Source organism: Chanodichthys erythropterus, chromosome 21 (assembly GCF_024489055.1).
Source record: "Chanodichthys erythropterus isolate Z2021 chromosome 21, ASM2448905v1, whole genome shotgun sequence".
Lineage (NCBI taxonomy): Eukaryota > Metazoa > Chordata > Actinopteri > Cypriniformes > Xenocyprididae > Chanodichthys > Chanodichthys erythropterus.
The window spans coordinates 711,552-730,830 of NC_090241.1; positions in this window are offsets into that span (position 1 = coordinate 711,552).

Genomic DNA, 19,279 nt, shown 5'->3' on the forward strand with positions numbered 1-19,279 from the left:
GTTGAAGGTCCAAATGTCAGTTTCAGTGCAGCTTCAAAGAGCTCTACATGATCCCAGACGAGGAATAAGAGTCTTATCTAGAGAAACCATCCGACATTTACTAAAAAAAAATAAACATTATATACTTTTTAACCACAAATGCTCATCTTGCACTGCTCTGTGATGCTCCACGCATGATGTAATCATGTTGGAAAGATGTGACATCACAAACCCTATAATTTACATAAACCCCGCCCCCGAGAACACACAACAAAGGGGGCGGGGCCATGTTGGGCTGCTTTAGAGAAGAGGAAGAGTTGTTGTAGTCGAGTGTTGTTGTCATGCCGTCATTTTACGCCGGACTGCTTCACAAACGAGGGTCAATTCAACACAAAAGATGAACATGACGGCACATGCTAGTGGATGAGTTGAATCAACTCCACAGCAACTACATCAATTTATCCACTAACCATTCAGAAACGTCTAAAAGTTGTAACTTCTTCCTGAGTCTCTCCATCAGTGTCGACTCCGGTTTGAACAATGTAAGGCTGAACACTTTCCTCATTTTGGCTGCGTGAGATTCTCCAGCTTTGTTGTTGTTGAGCTGTTAAAGCTCCGCCCTCTTCTGGAAAGCGGAGCTCATTTGCATTTAAAGGGACACACACAAAAACATTCTGGGGACACCTGAGACTTATATTACATCTTGTAAAAGGGGCATTATAGGTCCACTTTAAGACATTTCTTCTTTTGTAGAACCTTTCTGTCATAAAGGGTTCTTTAAAATAGAGTCAAGGACCCTATATAGAACCCCACCCATTTTTTTTTTTAAGTTGTAAATGAAGGATTATTGTACTACAAAATACTATTTTGGTCTTCAAAATTTCATGTTTAATTCAATGTTGTAATTGCTTGTGAAATTTACTTGCAATTTCTGAGTGAAAATTATTTTTTTTTTTGTAATTTCAGCTAAATTTTGCAGGCAAAAAGTCTGGTTGTCTATCGTCAGCAGTGCAGTGATGTATGAAGCACGGCTCAATCACTTTCTAAACAAGCAGCTTTCTGATGATCAGCGTGGCGAATTCATGCAGCAAACTATTTCTTATTTTAATTCACTTTTTTTTTTTGTCTTTGAAGAGCCAGAATTCCCACAGTCCTGGAAAAACTGAATATACGAGGAAGCCTCATTTTAAAAGTGTGATTTTTTAGACTTGGAAAAGTCATAAAAGTCAATAAAATATCATAACTCCATGGGCATTTTTATACATTCAAGTTTTTTTCTACTTATGCCAAGCTCTGGAATATTTTATTGGGTAGAAATTGAGAGTAATATATACTTTTAAAAGCCATTGTCCCTAATTACTTAATTTCTAGAGATGAATGACTTGAACACAAGATTGTTTGTGACATCTCAGAAACACAAGTGATGTTTGTTTGTTTGATTTGTGTGTGTGTGTGTGTGGAAATCTGTCCTCAGAACAGACACACAGGCACCCCGAACTGTCAAACACCGTGCCTCCTTCCTCAAGTGTGCCTAAAGTTTATAAAGCGGTGTAACATGAGCTGGCATCACAGTCAGCCATCGACATCAACCCAGATTCCACACGGACCACATCAAACCGGGCAGAGCCGCGCGTCCATACGGCACCGCATAAATCCAGGCCAGGCCGGCGCGGCGTCGAAAGGCCCTGACCGGAGCGGCGGTGATTGATTCGGCGATGGACTCGCGCTGAGAAACACACAGAACGTTCCCAAAGTTAAAATAAACAGCTGGGAAAGGTTGTAAAATACACTTCTTTAGCTGTATAAACAGGTTGGCCGTGTAAACTGTGTACACAGACGTCAGCTGCCTCCCTTCAGCTCTTAAACGACTAATACTGCAAACAGCGTTTCCACTGAGATCATTTATTCTATTCCTGCATAAACACAAAGAGGCGATTTCATAAAGGTAACAATTGAGTTTGTGTATGATTGACCCGCAGAATTTACACAAAAACCTCCTGCTCAAAATATTTACGTCTGTCGCTCCGCGAGAAGAGCACAGAGCGAGCGCGATTACTGGATTGTTCTGGCGTTGTTTGTCCGTGCGAACAGGAGAACGGTGACAGGTGGCCGCGTGATTGGTGAAGGCTGGAGACGCATAAACAGCTCCAGAGAGGACGAGTTCAACTGGACGCACTTCATCAGACTTCAGAAGGCCTTGATTTGGTATTTACACAAACTCGGGCTGATTTGTTACCTGCTGCGTGTCATAATCAAGCAGATCGCGGCCCTGTTTTATTTAGACGGAGCTAAACATTCCCGCTTGTCCCGCATCGGGAGACGGGATTCGTTAATCGCACCCCCCGCAATTTCTTATATTGTCAATTGGGGAAATTGTGCATTTTAGGACGCCGCGTTTGGAAAACAAATTTGATAGTGTGAGTATTAATCAAACAATAACAAAGGCGTGTGAAATGAGTTAGAGAGAACGAGACTGATTGCTTTAATTACTCGCAGCGTTAAATATTTCCAGAACAAAAGACGCTGCTTTTGTGTTGAGTTCGGATTGGATTCCTGCACTTCTTCTCTTAACGGCTGTAATTATGGGAAACTGCATGCTGGGAACACAAAGAGCCCAAACACACAGAACACCGTGAATGTGTGTGTGTGTGTGTGTGTGTGTGTGTGTGTGTGTGTGTGTGTGTGTGTGTGTGTGTGTGTGTGTGTGTGTGTGTGTGTGTGTGTGTGTGTGTGTGTGTGTGTGTGTGTGTGTGTGTGTGTGTGTGCTTTTGTTTATATTACATTGTGGGGACCAAATGTCCCCATGATGTAATATAAACCTGAGTTCACCTACATCGTGGGGACCAGCCAGCGGTCCCCACAATGTAAATGGGTTTATAAATCATATAGAATGAGTTTTTGTGAAAAAGTAAAAGTTTGCACAGTTTCCTGTGAGGGTTAGGTTTAGGGGTAGGGGCAGGGTAGGGGGATAGAATGTACAGTTTGTTCAGTGTAAAATGCATTGAAGTCTATGGAAAGTCCCCACAATTCACAAAAACAAACATGTGTGTGTGTGTGTGTGTGTGTGTGTGTGTGTGTGTGTGTGTGTGTGTGTGTGTGTGTGTGTGTGAGAGAGAGAGAGAGAGAGAGAGAGAGAGAGAGAGAGAGAGAGAGAGATTCCAGAGTTTAGGAGCCAAATGTGAAAACGCTCTCCCTCCTTTAATGAACTTAGATATCCTAGGTACAACCAGAAGTCCAGAGTTTTGTGATCTTAAGGAGCGTGAAGGATTGTAGGGCGATAGAAGATCAGTTAAATACACAGGATTTAGAGCCTTATAGGTCATTAGCAATAATTTATAATTGATACAGAAACAGTGTAGAGATGATAATATTGGTGTTATATGATCATATTTTCTTGACCTGGTAAGAACTCTAGCAGCTGCATTTTGTACTAATTGTAGCTTGTTTATTGAGGAAGCAGGACAACCAGCTAATAATGAATTACAGTAATCTAGTCGAGACGTCATGAAAGCATGAACTAACATCTAACATATGTTTCTGTTTTTGTACCATATGAAGATTTTTGAAGGACAGGTTGCTGTCTAATATAACAACAGGTCTTTAACTGTCGAGGATGGAGTAACAGTACATCCTTCTAAATGCAATTTGTAGATTCTGTGTACAGGTTTTTGTTCCAATAAGTAATACTTCAGTCTTATCTGAATTTAACAGAAGAAAAATCTGGTCATATCTTTAACACACTCTGCCAACTTGGGAATTTGTAGATTTCATCTGGCCATGTTGAAATATATAACTGAGTATCATCGGCATAGCAGTGGAAACTCCATGTTTCCTTGTAATATCAGCAAGTGGCAGCATTTGTGACCCGTGCTGGCAAAAGGAGTGAGAATGCACACGAGCCAATTACAATCTACAGGCAAAACAAGTCAAAAATGTAGATTTGAGGTTTTCATAAAAATTAGTTCATTAAGCTCTCATCTTGTGATCCAAATGCTTAAAATAGCGATTAAACATCTAAAAGTATCTTTATTTGTATGTGTTCTGAGAGGATTACCTTTCCTTTGACTATGAAAAATACCGTTTTTCAACTTCCTCATTAGTCCAAGTTTGGTGTCGTTTTAAAGTGCAGCATTCCAACTTTGAGAATATTCATACTGAATTCTCAATGGCATGAGTCTGAACCAATGAAATGTGATTATCAAACTCATGCTGATGTAAACAAACCGATCTTACTCGCGCTGAATGACAGATCCGAAGCACGCGCACAAAGACGCCTCAGACAGTGCACGATCCCGAAATACACATATAAACAGAATTACAGTTCTTCAAAATATAGAAGTAAAATACAGAAAATAAATTGAATACATATATTTAACTAAAGATATTTGGTTTTTGATGAGGTGTGTGCCAAATTAGGTGTTATGAACAGGGATTTTAACCCTCTAGAGGCTGATTTGGGGCCTGGAGAAGTTTTGACATGCCCTGACATTTGTGCTTTTTTCAGTTGTTCATAAACATATTAATGACAAAAGTGTCATTACACTGTATTCAGCACAAACTAGGCTACAATAATATGTGAGGAACATGTATGTACATGTTTGTGTTTTTGAAGGAATAACTTTTATGCGTGGTTATTGAAAAAAAAAAATTAAGTCACTGAAACAAGGCCAAAAATATATATTAAATCTGTGTTCACAAGACTTCTGGGTATTGGAGGTTGTAGACTAGAGTTTTTGCTTCAAAATTATGTAAAAATTATAATGCCTACTAAATTTAAAACAATAAATTGATTTAGTTTTTGTAAGACACTTTTTGTCAAGAAACACGGTATGCGTGAATCGACATGAATAATGGGTCATTTACAGCTGAGAAGACAAAATAATCGCATAAAGAACCTCTAATGGTGCTGCATAATAATGAGGCCTTTCAGTCAGGTAGGCTGTGAAAAAAACCTCTGTAATCATGTCTCAGCTCAATTTAAAATAATGGTATTCTATTATATTCTTTAAAATATAATGTATTTCTGTGATGCAAAGAGTCTGAATATAGGTTTTTAGTTTAAAAGCATGCACATTTAGAGAAATATTGATGGATTCTCATATGTTTATGTTAATTTTCTATACAGAGGAGTTATATTTATTCAATATTTATTCTCATCACTATGAGTGCTGGATACTGTTTTCAATTCATACTTGCAGCCGGAGGGCGCTCTCTGTGCACATTTAGTCCACAAATTATTCTAAAGAAGAAGAGGACATTTCAGGAACTAACGGCATGTCTTCCAGAGGTCGCTAATCATGGCTTACACATCCAGATAAACACTTTTCAAGACAATAAATACAAGATTGAGACGATGTATGCCTGTATTGACTGAATTTGCGTCTGAATAGCGCTGGCTCCGTGGGCGTGGCCGCATTAGCGGATAATGAGCTGAATCACGGATTTCTGACGTGTCTCTCTTCATACAGATTACATAAACACAGATTTTGTGTTTTCGATATGACTTACATGATTTAAAACCTGACATTTCAATGTGTCTTTAGACATAAGTCTATTTTTTTTTGTGATAAGTATTCACTAAGTTATAGTTCATTTTCTGAGAACTATCAGATTTAACTTTGTTCAGAGGGAGAGGACAGATCATGCATCATTTTAGTTTTCTTTATTTTGCAAAGAGCACAACATTTTGTTTTAACTCTGAGTTTACACAAATAAAAGAAGACATTCTATAGTTTCAATTGATACATTACTTATGTCTCTATGACAAGAAATGACATGTTTTCAGACCTCAGGGATTTTAAGCTATGATTGCTGGTGATTTTGTTTTGGAACCTTTTTCTCAAAATCCCGAATTCATTTTTTGTCCGATTTTGACAAATCATACATCATTTTGAAGGTTTTTTAATAGAGATTGTGAAAATACCAATCAAAAATAACGCATTTTTTTAAATGTGCTAATTGCAACTCATTTTGCAAGCATGGGTCATATACAGTATATATTGAAAACAACAGAGGGCCTAACACAGATCCTTGTGGCACTCCATAATTTACTGACATTATCTTACTGTAGATTTTTCCCCATTTAAATACACAAAATGGTGACGGTCTGATAGGTACGATCAAAACCACCTTAATGCCTGTCCCTGAATACCAGTGTGATACTGTAGTTGATCTAGGAGTATTTTATGATCTATAGTGTCGAATGCAGCACTGAGATCAAGTAACACTAGTATTGAGACACAGCCTTCAGAAGTCAGTTTCTGTGATATGATGAGGCCTGAATCCTGTGAAAAACTTTCATAGTTACTGCAACTGAGGATCAGTTAAAATGCATTAAGGTTCATTCCCTGGGAATCGAACCCATGGCCTTGGCGTTGCAAGCGCCATGCCACAGAAATGCAGCTCAAGGTTTTGAAATGTTTTTGAAATGTCATTTGATCAAACGTAAAGCAGCTCTAAAAATACAACAATCTCATTATTCAGCTAATAAAAGAAATCTAAAATAATTGATATCTTTGGGGAGTTTAACAGACCTGTTTTATTCAGTATATACAGTGTGATGATGGTGAAATGTTCTTACTAGTGTCCTCACACACACACACACTCTCACCTTGTGCGCAGCCAGTCAGTCATTAAAAGACGTAATTAAAGGCACTCTGCGATATAAAAGAGCTGACATGCAGTGGTCAGTCCAGCATACGCAGCGAGCCGCTGAAACCCCTGGATTAAAATCGCTCTCTTAAAGTCTCTCGTAAACACGCTGATGAGCTTCTAAAGGGATCAGACTCAAAGACGGTTAATGTACCCTTTGGTGGGTGACAGACGGGCCGCGCCGGGTGTTTGCTGCAGTATCTCAGTGTCAACTTAAATACTATATGCTGAGGATCACATTTAGATTCATCTCTGCAAAGGTACTTAAGACGATATTGTTTAAAGGGGCCATTTACGCCCAAAGCCACGGACGCGTCGCGCTTGACACCGGCAGAATTAATTGGTTACATCAGTCATTCAACAGTTTAAAGGGGGAAAAATATGCAATTTAAATCTTGAATTTAAATTGCATATTAAAGTGTAATACCACGTTTCATTACTTAAAGTTCAGATGGTTTTTGAGAAACCTAATACTTTTAAAAGCCGCTGAATCTCAGGGTGAAACTCATCATAGGTGACTGGTGTGAGCGCTCCGATGCGGAGCGTTATTTATGACGGGGGTCAGTGTGGAGATCTGGGAGGGTAAATGTCACGCATTGATCGCCACTGATTGATCCGTGGCTGCAGTCATTGACATTCTCTCCCCTTACAGCACTGCGCGTGTGTGTGTGTGTGTGTGTGTGTGTGTGTGTGTGTGTGTGTGTGTGTGTGTGTGTGTGTGTGTGTGTGTTGTACCTTCAGCTAGAGATGTGCCAGGAATTTTCTCACTTTCTGGGAAGCAGCACATGCCTGAAAATGATCCACATGTTTCTGGAAATAGAACCGCTGGGAGATCTTAAATTAACGAATTCAAAATTCTTTTTATAACAACAACAACAACATTTGTTTGTATACTACTAATATAAGATGCATGTGGAAGAACATGACACACACACACACACACACACTCTTCAATGAAAGAAGAAATATCAATAATAAGTACAGGGATGCAAACAGGTAAGGGGGGAAAAGGTGAGAACATTGCGCAGGGCGGGGCACAGATTTTTTCTTTTTAGAAGTTATTCAAAAAACACATGCTCATTTGTAGCTATTTTTTATTACTCTATATGTCCAAAACTAATTTTTCATTAAAAAAATTGTTTGCAACATTTTACCAAAATCAACATTTGGTTAAAATCTCATGTTATAAAAGACGAAGTGCTATGCAGGATATTTAAGACAACATCGGCTGATTAGACGGCAATACTCAAATACATAAAATATTACCCATTATAGACAGTCATTCTAAAGTAAAGAGTACTCCCCATAAAAACACTTTCTCATTGGATCTATGCAAATCCCATTGGTGACCTATTTTGATCTCAAAAAGGTGAGTTCTCACTGAAAGGTGAGGAGTTTGCATCTACGTAAGTAGTAGTTTTCTGTCTTGTGATGACATTTCCTACTGAAACAGGAAGTTTGGGTGGGATGTATCAAATTCTTGGATGAAAACAAGTAACCAACCTGCAAAGCAATATGTGCAGGGCTCTCCCACTCTTTCATGAACACCAGATTCAAGGACTTTTTAAAGCACTGTTTATTTTATATCACATCACATATGGAGCGTCATGAAAGACACAATACTTAACATTTTAATCCTCCTATTGCATTTGCATCCATTTTAACCCGTAAGAGGTCCAGAATCATTTGTACATTAATTTTGGAAATATATTAAAGCCGTATGCAGCTTTCTTGTCCCTGATGTTAACAATTAATCCATACTAATTTTGGTTTTCATTTTTTATGAATCATTACTTGACTGAAAACATTATAATATAGAAAGAATATTATAAAAATGCATTTTGCAATTGAGTGAAAAAAAAAGGATTATATGGATCATAACTGTGGCTTAAAGTCAGAATATATACAATATATTATAGATATAAGCTTGCAATTCTGAGAAAAGAAAGTCAGAATTGAGAGATATAAATGCACTTCTGAGAAAAAAAAAATGTATATATCACAATTCTGACTTTATAAGACACAACTGTGGCTTTATACTCAAGCAATTCTGACTTTTTAAAGGGTTAGTTCACCCAAAAATGAAAATTCTGTCATCATTTATTCACCCTCAAGTTGTTCCAAACCTGTTTGAATTTCATTGTTCTGCTGAACACAGAGAAAGATATTTGGAAGAATGTCAGTAACCAAACAGATCTCGCCCCGCATTGACTACCATAGTAATTATTTTTCCTGATATATTTATTTGTATGGTTTCAAAACAACTATACAAGGACTAAGAGGGGCGTGTTATACTTTTCACAAGATTTCAAATTTAATTAAAGCACTTTCAAGGACCAATATTTGTTTTCAAGTACTTTCCAGGCCTTGAATTCATGTGTCTGAAATCCAAGGACTTTCAAGGCGGGTGGGAGCCCTGTATGTGTATATTTGCTAAAAGTTTATTTTGTCATATTTCCAAATAGATGAGCTCAAAGATGCAGATTTAAAAATCAATCTTTAAAGTCAGCATGAAACTGAGGTCTTTTCTTCTCTATAGTGTCGTATATCAGAGTGAAACGCTTCGCAAACAAGAACAAATGTAGGGCGGGGTTCGATTGTGATTGGATGGTTGTGGTTTGCTATTGGTGGATCTCATGTGAGTGACAGGTTGCCCCGCCCTCATCATCAGAGAAGAGAAGAGATGCTGTAAGAGGAAGATATTCTGATTCAAGACTTGAACATGAATTTAACACAATAATGATGTGCACCGATAAATCATTCTGAAAAAAAACTAAGAATTTTGATTTCATAGCGACTTATAAATACGAATAAAACATCAGGTGTTGCAAACTGACTTTCTAACTTTGTTTGGATGGATTCAGAAGTCCACTTTGATTTCATGTTGACTTTAAAAACAGCCGTGAGTGAACTCGAACACACGTCTCTCTCTCCGTCTCTCGTCCAAAGCGCCCGTAACTCTCTCTCTGTAACTAAGCGCACATCTGCGTCCGTGCGCGGGCTCGTGCTGCAGGTGACAGCTCTCCTCCAACGCGCCCGTGAGCGACTCGGGACACGCCGTTGTCCCCGCGCGTCTCGCGCAGTTAGAGGTGATTTGCAGTGACGTGTGCTCGGAGTGCACCTTCCCAGTCCACTGTCAGCTCAATGCGACCTGGCAGGTCCGCGCGCGGCGGGAAAGGAGAACGGGAGCGCGTTGTCAGTCGCCCCAAACCGCGGCTCTCTTTGCCTGGACCGCAATGTCACAGGAAGAGCTGGCGGGCGGAGGTGAGTGAAACTTCTGCTTCTGATGTTGCTACAAGGTGAGTTTCAGCTGCCGCCGCGATTCATTCTCTCTTTGAGCTTTTGCAGGTCTGGCATGCTGTCACACACACACACACACACACACACACACACACACACACGTTTGGTATTTTCAGGCTGTTTCCCCCTCAGTTTACCACACGTACCTTCACTAAAGAGGTGCTTTAACGTGAGCGAGAGCAGAAGGTGCGTATCGGCCTATGGCATGAGCACGCGCTCGCCCCTCTCTCTCTCTCTCTCTCTCTCTCTCAGGTATGAATGAGTCTGTCTGCAGGCGAGAGCGTCTGGTAAATGTTTACTGACCGCGTGAGTTTGTAAATATTTCCCAGGGCTTTTCCCCACAGAGGTGAGAAAAATTTACCTGTACTCACACACAATTACACTGGCCCTGTGTGTGTGTGTGTGTGTGTGTGTGTGTGTGTGTGTGTGTGTGTGTGTGTGTGTGTGTGTGTGTGTGTGTGTGTGTGTGTGTGTGTGTGTGTGTGTGTGTGTGTGTGTGTGTGTGTGTGTGTGTTACGTACTCTACACTGCATCAGTAGCTCATCTACAAACTCATCAACACAAATACAACTGAAGTTTACATTAGATTCACTATGAGCACAAATAGATGAGAGAAAAACTGAAAAAATATGATTCACTCGATTAGTTTGTCTGCAAATCAAACCAAACATGTTCCTATCTGAATATTACTTTAAAACAAAAAGTTAGCAATATACAGTCAGGAGCTGATGGTACGAGACAGTAACCGTGTCAGGCGTGTGAACGGTGACCTGATGGTCAGTAATATCACTGAGGGTCTGCTGAGGGTCTCGCACAATAAAGCCTCTATCAGAACTCATTCATCACGAACTGAAGAGACTCTGAACTCATTCACATCTGATACACATCAGAGGAGAGGAACACTGCGCACACACACACACACACACACACACACACACACACACACACACAGCTCCATCACTCTAATATACAATATACACAAGCGTCAACAAATAAACGAAAAAAGCATAAAACTATACACAGTGGTTCTGCTTTCTAACGGCACACAGAAGCACAACTTAATGTAATAATATATAATGATTAAAAACTCAGCCTGTAAAACATAATTTTCATGACTCATGCAAATGCAGCAGGAAATGAATATTAATCTGAAATTGTGATGCAGATGTGCTTTGGATATGCAGACGACATCACACCGTCAGCGACCTTCGGGATATCAGGAGCGGTGACCTCCACACGACCCCTCAGCTCAAACCAGCACATATGAAGATACAGATGCACGAACACCACGAGAATCACGTCAGACCAACACAAACAGGCCCTTACGCTCCGCAACATGGATATGAACATGCATCTTGCACATGAAACCTGTCGGTCTGTCTTTACTGTTACAGTCGGTTCACGATTTTTGTGTTTTAACCAGCAGGCTTAAAGTTCATTTCTGACAGGTTGATAATTTTTCTTGCAATTTCAAGATATAAACAGTGAAATATAAACTCGCAATTGTGAGAAAAAAGTCAGAATTGCGAAATTTAAACTCGCAAAAGATGTAAACTCGCTAAAATGAACTTACAAATGTGAGAAAAAAAGTCAGAATTGCAAGATATAATCTCAAAAATAAACTTGCAATTATGAGAAAAAAAAACAGAATTGCAAGATATAAACTTGCAAAAGATGTAAACTCGCTAAAATGAACTCACAAATGTGAGAAAAAAAGTCAGAATTGCAAGATATAATCTCAAAAATAAACTTGCAATTATGAGAAAAAAAAAACAGAATTGCAAGATATAAACTTGCAAAAGATGTAAAATCACTAAAATGAACTCGCAATTGTGAGAAAAAAGTCAGAATTGCGAAATTTAAACTTGTAAAAGATGTAAACTCGCTAAAATGAACTTGCAAATTTGAGGAAAAAAGTCAGAATTGCGAAATTTAAACTTGCAAAAGATGTAAACTCGCTAAAATGAACTTGCAAATTTGAGGAAAAAAAGTCAGAATTGCGAAATTTAAACTTGTAAGAGATGTAAACTCGCTGAAATTAACTTGCAAATTTGAGGAAAAAAGTCAGAAATGCGAAATTTAAACTTGCAAAAGATGTAAACTCGCTAAAATGAACTCGCAATTTAAGGAAAAAAGTCAGAATTGCAAGATATAATCTCAAAAATAAATTTGCAATTATGAGAAAAAAACAGAATGGCAAAATATAAACTCGCAATTGTTAGAAAACACAAATTGCGAAATTTAAACTTGCAAAAGATGTAAACTCGCTAAAATGAACTCGCATTTGTGAGAAAAGTCAGAATTGCAAAATTTAAACTTGCAAAAGATGTAAACTCGCTAAAATTAACTTGCAAATTTGAGGAAAAAAGTCAGAAATGCGAAATTTAAACTTGCAAAAGATGTAAACTCGCTAAAATGAACTCGCAATTATGAGACAAAAAGTCAGAATTGCGAAATTTAAACTTGCAAAAGATGTAAACTAGCTAAAATAAACTTGAAATTGTGAGAAAAAAGTCAGAATTGCGAAATTTAAACTTGCAAAAGTTGTAAACTCGCTAAAATGAACTCGCATTTGTGAGAAAAGTCAGAATTGCGAAATTTAAACTTGCAAAAGATGTAAACTCGCTAAAATGAACTTGCAATTGTGAGAAAAAAGTCAGAATTGCGAAATTTAAACTTGCAAAAGATGTAAACTCGCTAAAATAAACTTGAAATTGTGAGAAAAAAGTCAGAATTGCGAAATTTAAACTTGCAAAAGATGTAAACTCGCTAAAATGAACTTGCAATTGTGAGAAAAAAGTCAGAATTGCGAAATTTAAACTTGCAAAAGATGTAAACTCGCTAAAATGAACTCGCAATTGTGAGAAAAAAGTCAGAATTGCAAAATTTAAACTTGCAAAAGATGTAAACTCGCTAAAATGAACTAGCAATTGTGAGAAAAAAGTCAGAATTGCGAAATTTAAACTTGCAAAAGATGTAAACTCGCTAAAATGAACTCGCAATTGTGAGAAAAAAGTCAGAATTGCAAAATTTAAACTTGCAAAAGATGTAAACTCGCTAAAATGAACTCGCATTTGTGAGAAAAGTCAGAATTGCAAAATTTAAACTTGCAAAAGATGTAAACTCGCTAAAATTAACTTGCAAATTTGAGGAAAAAGTCAGAATTGCGAAATTTAAACTTGCAAAAGATGTAAACTCGCTAAAAATGAACTTGCAAATTTGAGGAAAAAAGTCAGAATTCTGAAATTTAAACTTGCAAAAGATGTAAACTCGCTAAAATGAACTCACAATTGTGAGAAAAAAGTCAGAACTGCGAAATTTAAACTTGCAAAAGATGTAAACTCGCTAAAATGAATTTGCAATTGTGAGAAAAAAGTCAGAATTGCGAAATTTAAACTTGCAAAAGATGTAAACTCGCTAAAATGAACTTGCAATTGTGAGAAAAAAGTCAGAATTGCGAAATTTAAACTTGCAAAAGATGTAAACTCGCTAAAATGAACTCGCAATTGTGAGAAAAAAGTCAGAATTGCGAAATTTAAACTTGCAAAAGATGTAAACTCGCTAAAATGAACTCGCAATTGTGAGAAAAAAGTCAGAATTGCAAAATTTAAACTTGCAAAAGATGTAAACTCGCTAAAATAAACTCGCAATTGTGAGAAAAAAGTCAGAATTGCAAAATTTAAACTTGCAAAAGATGTAAACTCGCTAAAATGAACTAGCAATTGTGAGAAAAAAGTCAGAATTGCGAAATTTAAACTTGCAAAAGATGTAAACTCGCTAAAATGAGCTCGCAATTGTGAGAAAAAAGTCAGAATTGCAAAATTTAAACTTGCAAAAGATGTAAACTCGCTAAAATGAACTCGCAATTGTGAGAAAAAAGTCAGAATTGCAAAATTTAAACTTGCAAAAGATGTAAACTCGCTAAAATGAACTCGCAATTGTGAGAAAAAAGTCAGAATTGCAAAATTTAAACTTGCAAAAGATGTAAACTCGCTAAAAATGAACTTGCAAATTTGAGGAAAAAAGTCAGAATTGCGAAATTTGAACTTGCAAAAGATGTAAACTCGCTAACATTAACTCGCAATTGTGAGAAAAAAAGATATAAACTCGCAATTATGAGAAAAAAAACAGAATTGTGAGATATAAACTTGCAAAAGATGTAAACTCGTGAAAATAAAATCATAGTTGTGAGAAAAAATCCTAGAATTGTGAGATAACTTGAAAAATATGTAAAATACCCAAAATACACAATGTGAGAAAAAAGTCAGAAATGAAAGATGTAATCTCAAAAATAAACTAATAGTGAGTAAAAAGATATAAACTCGCAATTACTTTTACATTTTTTTATTCCATGGCAGAAACAAGCTTCCTCATAAAGATCTTTAGCAAAAGGAAAGAAAAATCACAAATGAGTGCATCTTCTTTATCCTCCACACCGAAAAGATGTGTTATAATCAATTTAATAATTTAAAATAATCTTTGAATAAATAGATAAATAATATTAATACTCAGTATTAATGCTGCTGATCTGATGTAAGCATGTCTGGCATCATTATAAAGCGCTCACGGCAGAAGCAGATCACACTACAGCTGATGAAGTCAAACTGACCCAAACTTCTGCGCTCAAATGTGCTGATATCAGGAGGCAACATCCACGTTTATAACTCAACCGGGACCTTTTACACTGCAAATATCACTGAACAATAAAATAAAATCCAGCACATTCATCTTTACTCTTATCAGATGAGCTTTATTGCTCCAAACAATTACGGTCCAATCATACGGCAGATCCGTGGAGGAAGCGGTGTCACAGACGGGACGGTGAAGGATGAAGGGGTGTCAGGATGAGATATTGGGTCGCTCCAGACCTGAACGCCTGATCTATGGAGTCGGAATGGATCCGACCGTGACGTGACACGACGGCCGCTCTAAAACAGAGCCGTAATAGTGTTTAGCGCCTTATCTGGGATCATAAATCCAATAACACTAACCTCTCCACACTGTTTCATTACACTCCAGAAACTTGTTTCGTTGTTTACAAGTTTCTCAAGACTGTTTGCAGAAGTTCAGATTGCTCAAGGCCTCTAAAGGATGTTTTCATAACATTTTACAATAAAGGTCTCATTTTTTAAAGATACATTATGCCTTTTATAAAGTCAAATGTTGTTTTTGTGCTCTACTAGATTGAATGTTGATTATTTTCCTCATATTCTCCATTGTTGCAGCTCCTCTCTTCCCAGTCTGTCAGTAACGCTCTGTTTAGTTCCTGTCTCTATGAAGCCCCTCCTTCTGAAAAGCACAATGTGCTCTGATTGGACGGCTGGAGCAGTGTGTTGTGATTGGTGTTTGTTTTTACAGTTTCAACACACTACTAACTAACTCAACCAGGCCCCGCCCCTTTATTCTGCGTATGAATTATTTAAATGAAGAACACTGTGACGTAAAATGCATAATAGTCCTCTTTAACATTAGTTAAATTATGAAAAATATGTTTTTACAGCATAAACTCGAAAAAGATATAAACTTGCAAATTTGCAATTGCAAGAAAAGATCACAATTCAAAAAAAAAAAAAGAATTGTGAGATATAAACTCGCAAATTTAAACACGCAATTGTGAGAAAAATATTATAACTCTAAAAAAGTTAGAATTGAGATGTAAATTAGCCAATATAAACTCGCAACTGTGAGAAAAAAACAAGTTAAATTCTAAAAAAGATAGAATTGCGAGATATAAACCTACTAAAGAGATAAACTCGCGAATATAAACTCAAATGGGTCAATGACATGAGGGGTCTTTTTTTTTTTTTTTTTGTCCAAAGACATTAATAATAATAAAAAACTAAGATATGACACCAAAAGTATGTAAGGTATTACAACTAGATCTCTTTTATTAAATCCAAAAGGTTTTAATTATATTTTGCTACATATAAAGATATTTTAAAGATTCTGAAGTGTCAAAAGGTCATTCGGTTTAACCGTCCAATCGTTCATTTGTGATTAAATGTATATATTTTTTTTTTTATTCTGGCATGATTTTATAACATCATATATCAACATAGTGCAAAATGGTATTAAAATTATGTGTAGAAGTCATTGCTTTGCTATGAGAAAGAATGTTCGGAAAATGAATTTCATTGATGTCATTTGGAGTAACCGATATAGAGGGAACATGTGGTCAATATCATGTGACAGGATGTGACATCATTCAGACACCTGTAAAGGACCACATGGTCGTGAAGCAAAGTAACTAACTCTCTCTTAACTATTTGATAAATTCATGTTTTCTCTTGATCATCATGTCCCGAAACATCAGGTCATTCGGTGCAACCGCTATAAAACATGGAAAATGTTGTAATATTCTAAAAACTTGTACTAAATATAAAATATTTGTTTGTCCTTTTGCTAGATATCAGCCTGTTAGCATTGATTGAAAATATCGAAATTTTGGTTAAACCGAATGTCTTTTTTGGTAACAAATTTTGTCCATCTTGTAAAAATGACAAAATCAATGTTAATTGATTATAAAAACCACATAATCTCATTGTTAACACTGAATAAAACGTCTAAATGAATTATATCTCCATTATTCTACACTTTTAAAAGCCTTATTCATCACAATTCTAAAAACAAAGATGTGACGTATAAACTTGCAAAAGATATAAACTCGCAAACAAACTCACAATTGTAAGAAAAAAAAATTATTCTGCATATTAATTATTAAATGAGGAATATTGTGACATAAAAAAGCATAATAGGTTCTCTTTAATATCAGATAAATTATGAGAAATATATTTTACAGCATTTACAAAACTTTGTTAAAGCATATTTTATTAATGTATTATAATGAAACCTTGTTGCAAATTGTTGCTGTTGTTTGATCTCAGAAGATGAAGGGAAGCTTGAATCCTCATCATATGAGCACATTTTATCATTTATGCACCTTCTTTATTGTTCGGCCTTTGTAGATTTTGATGTGTTTCCTAAATATTCAATATGAAATATAAAAACTCCATCAAATGACAGCACAATAATACAGTGTTTGATCAGATCAATCAGACAGTCATTAGCAGATTATTTCGGCTCAGTTCAGGTTGACTCCGGGTCGATCACAAACGCCCGCCTCATATAAACATGACCCCAATTTCCCAGCGCTGCAGATCTGGGGTCAGTGAGAGAGAGACAAACAGCCCTCCTGCAGGCGTCCGCGCTCACACACGCTCTATTATTCATACTGACAATATAATATAATCACTATTTTGTTTTATTGTAATCTTACTAGTGCATTGTCATCCCGTGAGTGATGTCATGTTGAATATTTAATAAATTCAAATGAGAAACAGCCCACGTATAAAATGAAATGTACTGTTACAGATATTTGGATGCTGCACACAGAATATGTTCACGTCACCATCATATACAGATTATTTGACATTTATATTTATATTTGAAGGTAGTTTATTAAAGGGATGATCATTTACTCGCCCTCATGTGTGTTCACAAACCCGTATGACTTTCTATCTTCAGCAAAACACAAAAGAAGATATTTTGAAGAACAAATTTGGACCCCATTGACTTCCATTGTACGTGCATATTTTATTTTTTTAAAATATCTTCTTTTGTGTTCTGAAGTGTTTCTTCTTTGTTTACTTTTTCTAATCAAAATGTTTCAAACTAAACATGTTTTCTCATAATTTTAAGTTAATAGGTTTTTCTCTGTCTTTAATATCACTTTCCATCCATCTTTTGTAAAATTTTGTAAAATAATGACATCATCTTCCAGTAAGTGACATCATTTTGGAGGGAAATCAGCCACACGAACATCATTTTATAATTATTACTAATAAATTTGATTTATTATTTTTTGATAAATTTGAATTCTGGGATGTTTTTTGGGGTTAGTTGGTTTGTGTCTCTCTACATTCATCCACTTTGTGTCCAAATTACAAAAAACTAACAAAAATATGTTATAAGAACATTTTGCGAATGTTCCCATGAAGCTTTGAAAACATTATTTCTGGACGTACGAAACGTCCATTTATTAAAATGTTTTAAAAGCATTTGTTAAAGAAAACATTAAGGGAATGTGTTCTCTATTTCATCATTTTGCAAGCATTATGGGAACGTTAATTTTGAATGTTCTACTAACTAAAATGTTCCATGAATGACGTATAAATAATGTTTTTGTGCTAATGTTTTGAGAACATTATTAAAGACCAGATAACATTGAATGAACGTTCTATTAACGTTACTGGAGGAACGTTTGTTCGTAACTTTGAGAGAACCTTGACAGAACGTTCCCTTTCAGCAGGGAATATAAAACAAAAGATGGTTTAAGTTGACTTTCAGTGCCTCACTGCAACAACATTTACTCTTTATCAGCTTCGTATTCGTGTAAATAAACAAGTTAATATGAAGTGTCAGATAAGATTTCTGAAAAATGTATATTTTTTTAATTTTTTAAAGAAATACTTCCTCAAATCTACAACACAAGCAGAGTTAGAAACGCATAACATGATCATCTAGAAACATCTCAGTGCTGTAAAGCCCAGGAGCGCAGGAGAAATGACTATCATATGCAGTGGATAACTGGAGACGTTTCCTGGGGGTTTGCTGAACGTTCGAGCGCTCATCCATTGACCAGACGCGCAAAACATCACGGCCGGTCTTGGCGAATCACCCGAGGCCACGTTCTGCATTACAGCAGTTCCCTGTGTGTTTACAGCAGTGTTTAAGGCAAGGTGACAGAGTCACGCACAAGAAAAATCCCGTAATTTCCAGAAGAGCCGGCCGGAGGTGGGCGTTTCTCCCGAGGAAACACGCGCGGAGGCAGAGATGAACTCTGACAATCCCTCCACCCCTACAGCGGCCTGCGCCCAAGATTACGATATTTCTTCTGAAAGCTCTTTTACTGAAGAGAGCGGAGACGCAGCACTGCAGGAGAAGGATCTGTCTGCTGTTATTAAACACACTGCACACGGCCGGTCACAGATACCTCTGTAATATAGGTCACACACACACACACACATCTCCGCCGGCCTTGCCACAGGCTGATGTATGATGTCAGCGCGCTCCGGGGTCACGGATTGGCTGGCAGGCTTGGACATGTGACAGCACTGAAACTGTCTAACTGGATACAGACGGACATACTGAGTTTATCTGGCCACCTGTCCAGTGTCCACCAGGAGAGAGACGGAGGAGAAGAGAGAGCCACCCATCACATCCAGGCCTAGATCAGGGGTGACGTGCATAAACTGCTAGTTAGGCATCACATTTTTCATAAAATCCCATACTTCCCTACTATATAGCAGGGGAAAAACAGTCAGAATTCACAGTACTCGTAACAGAGTCG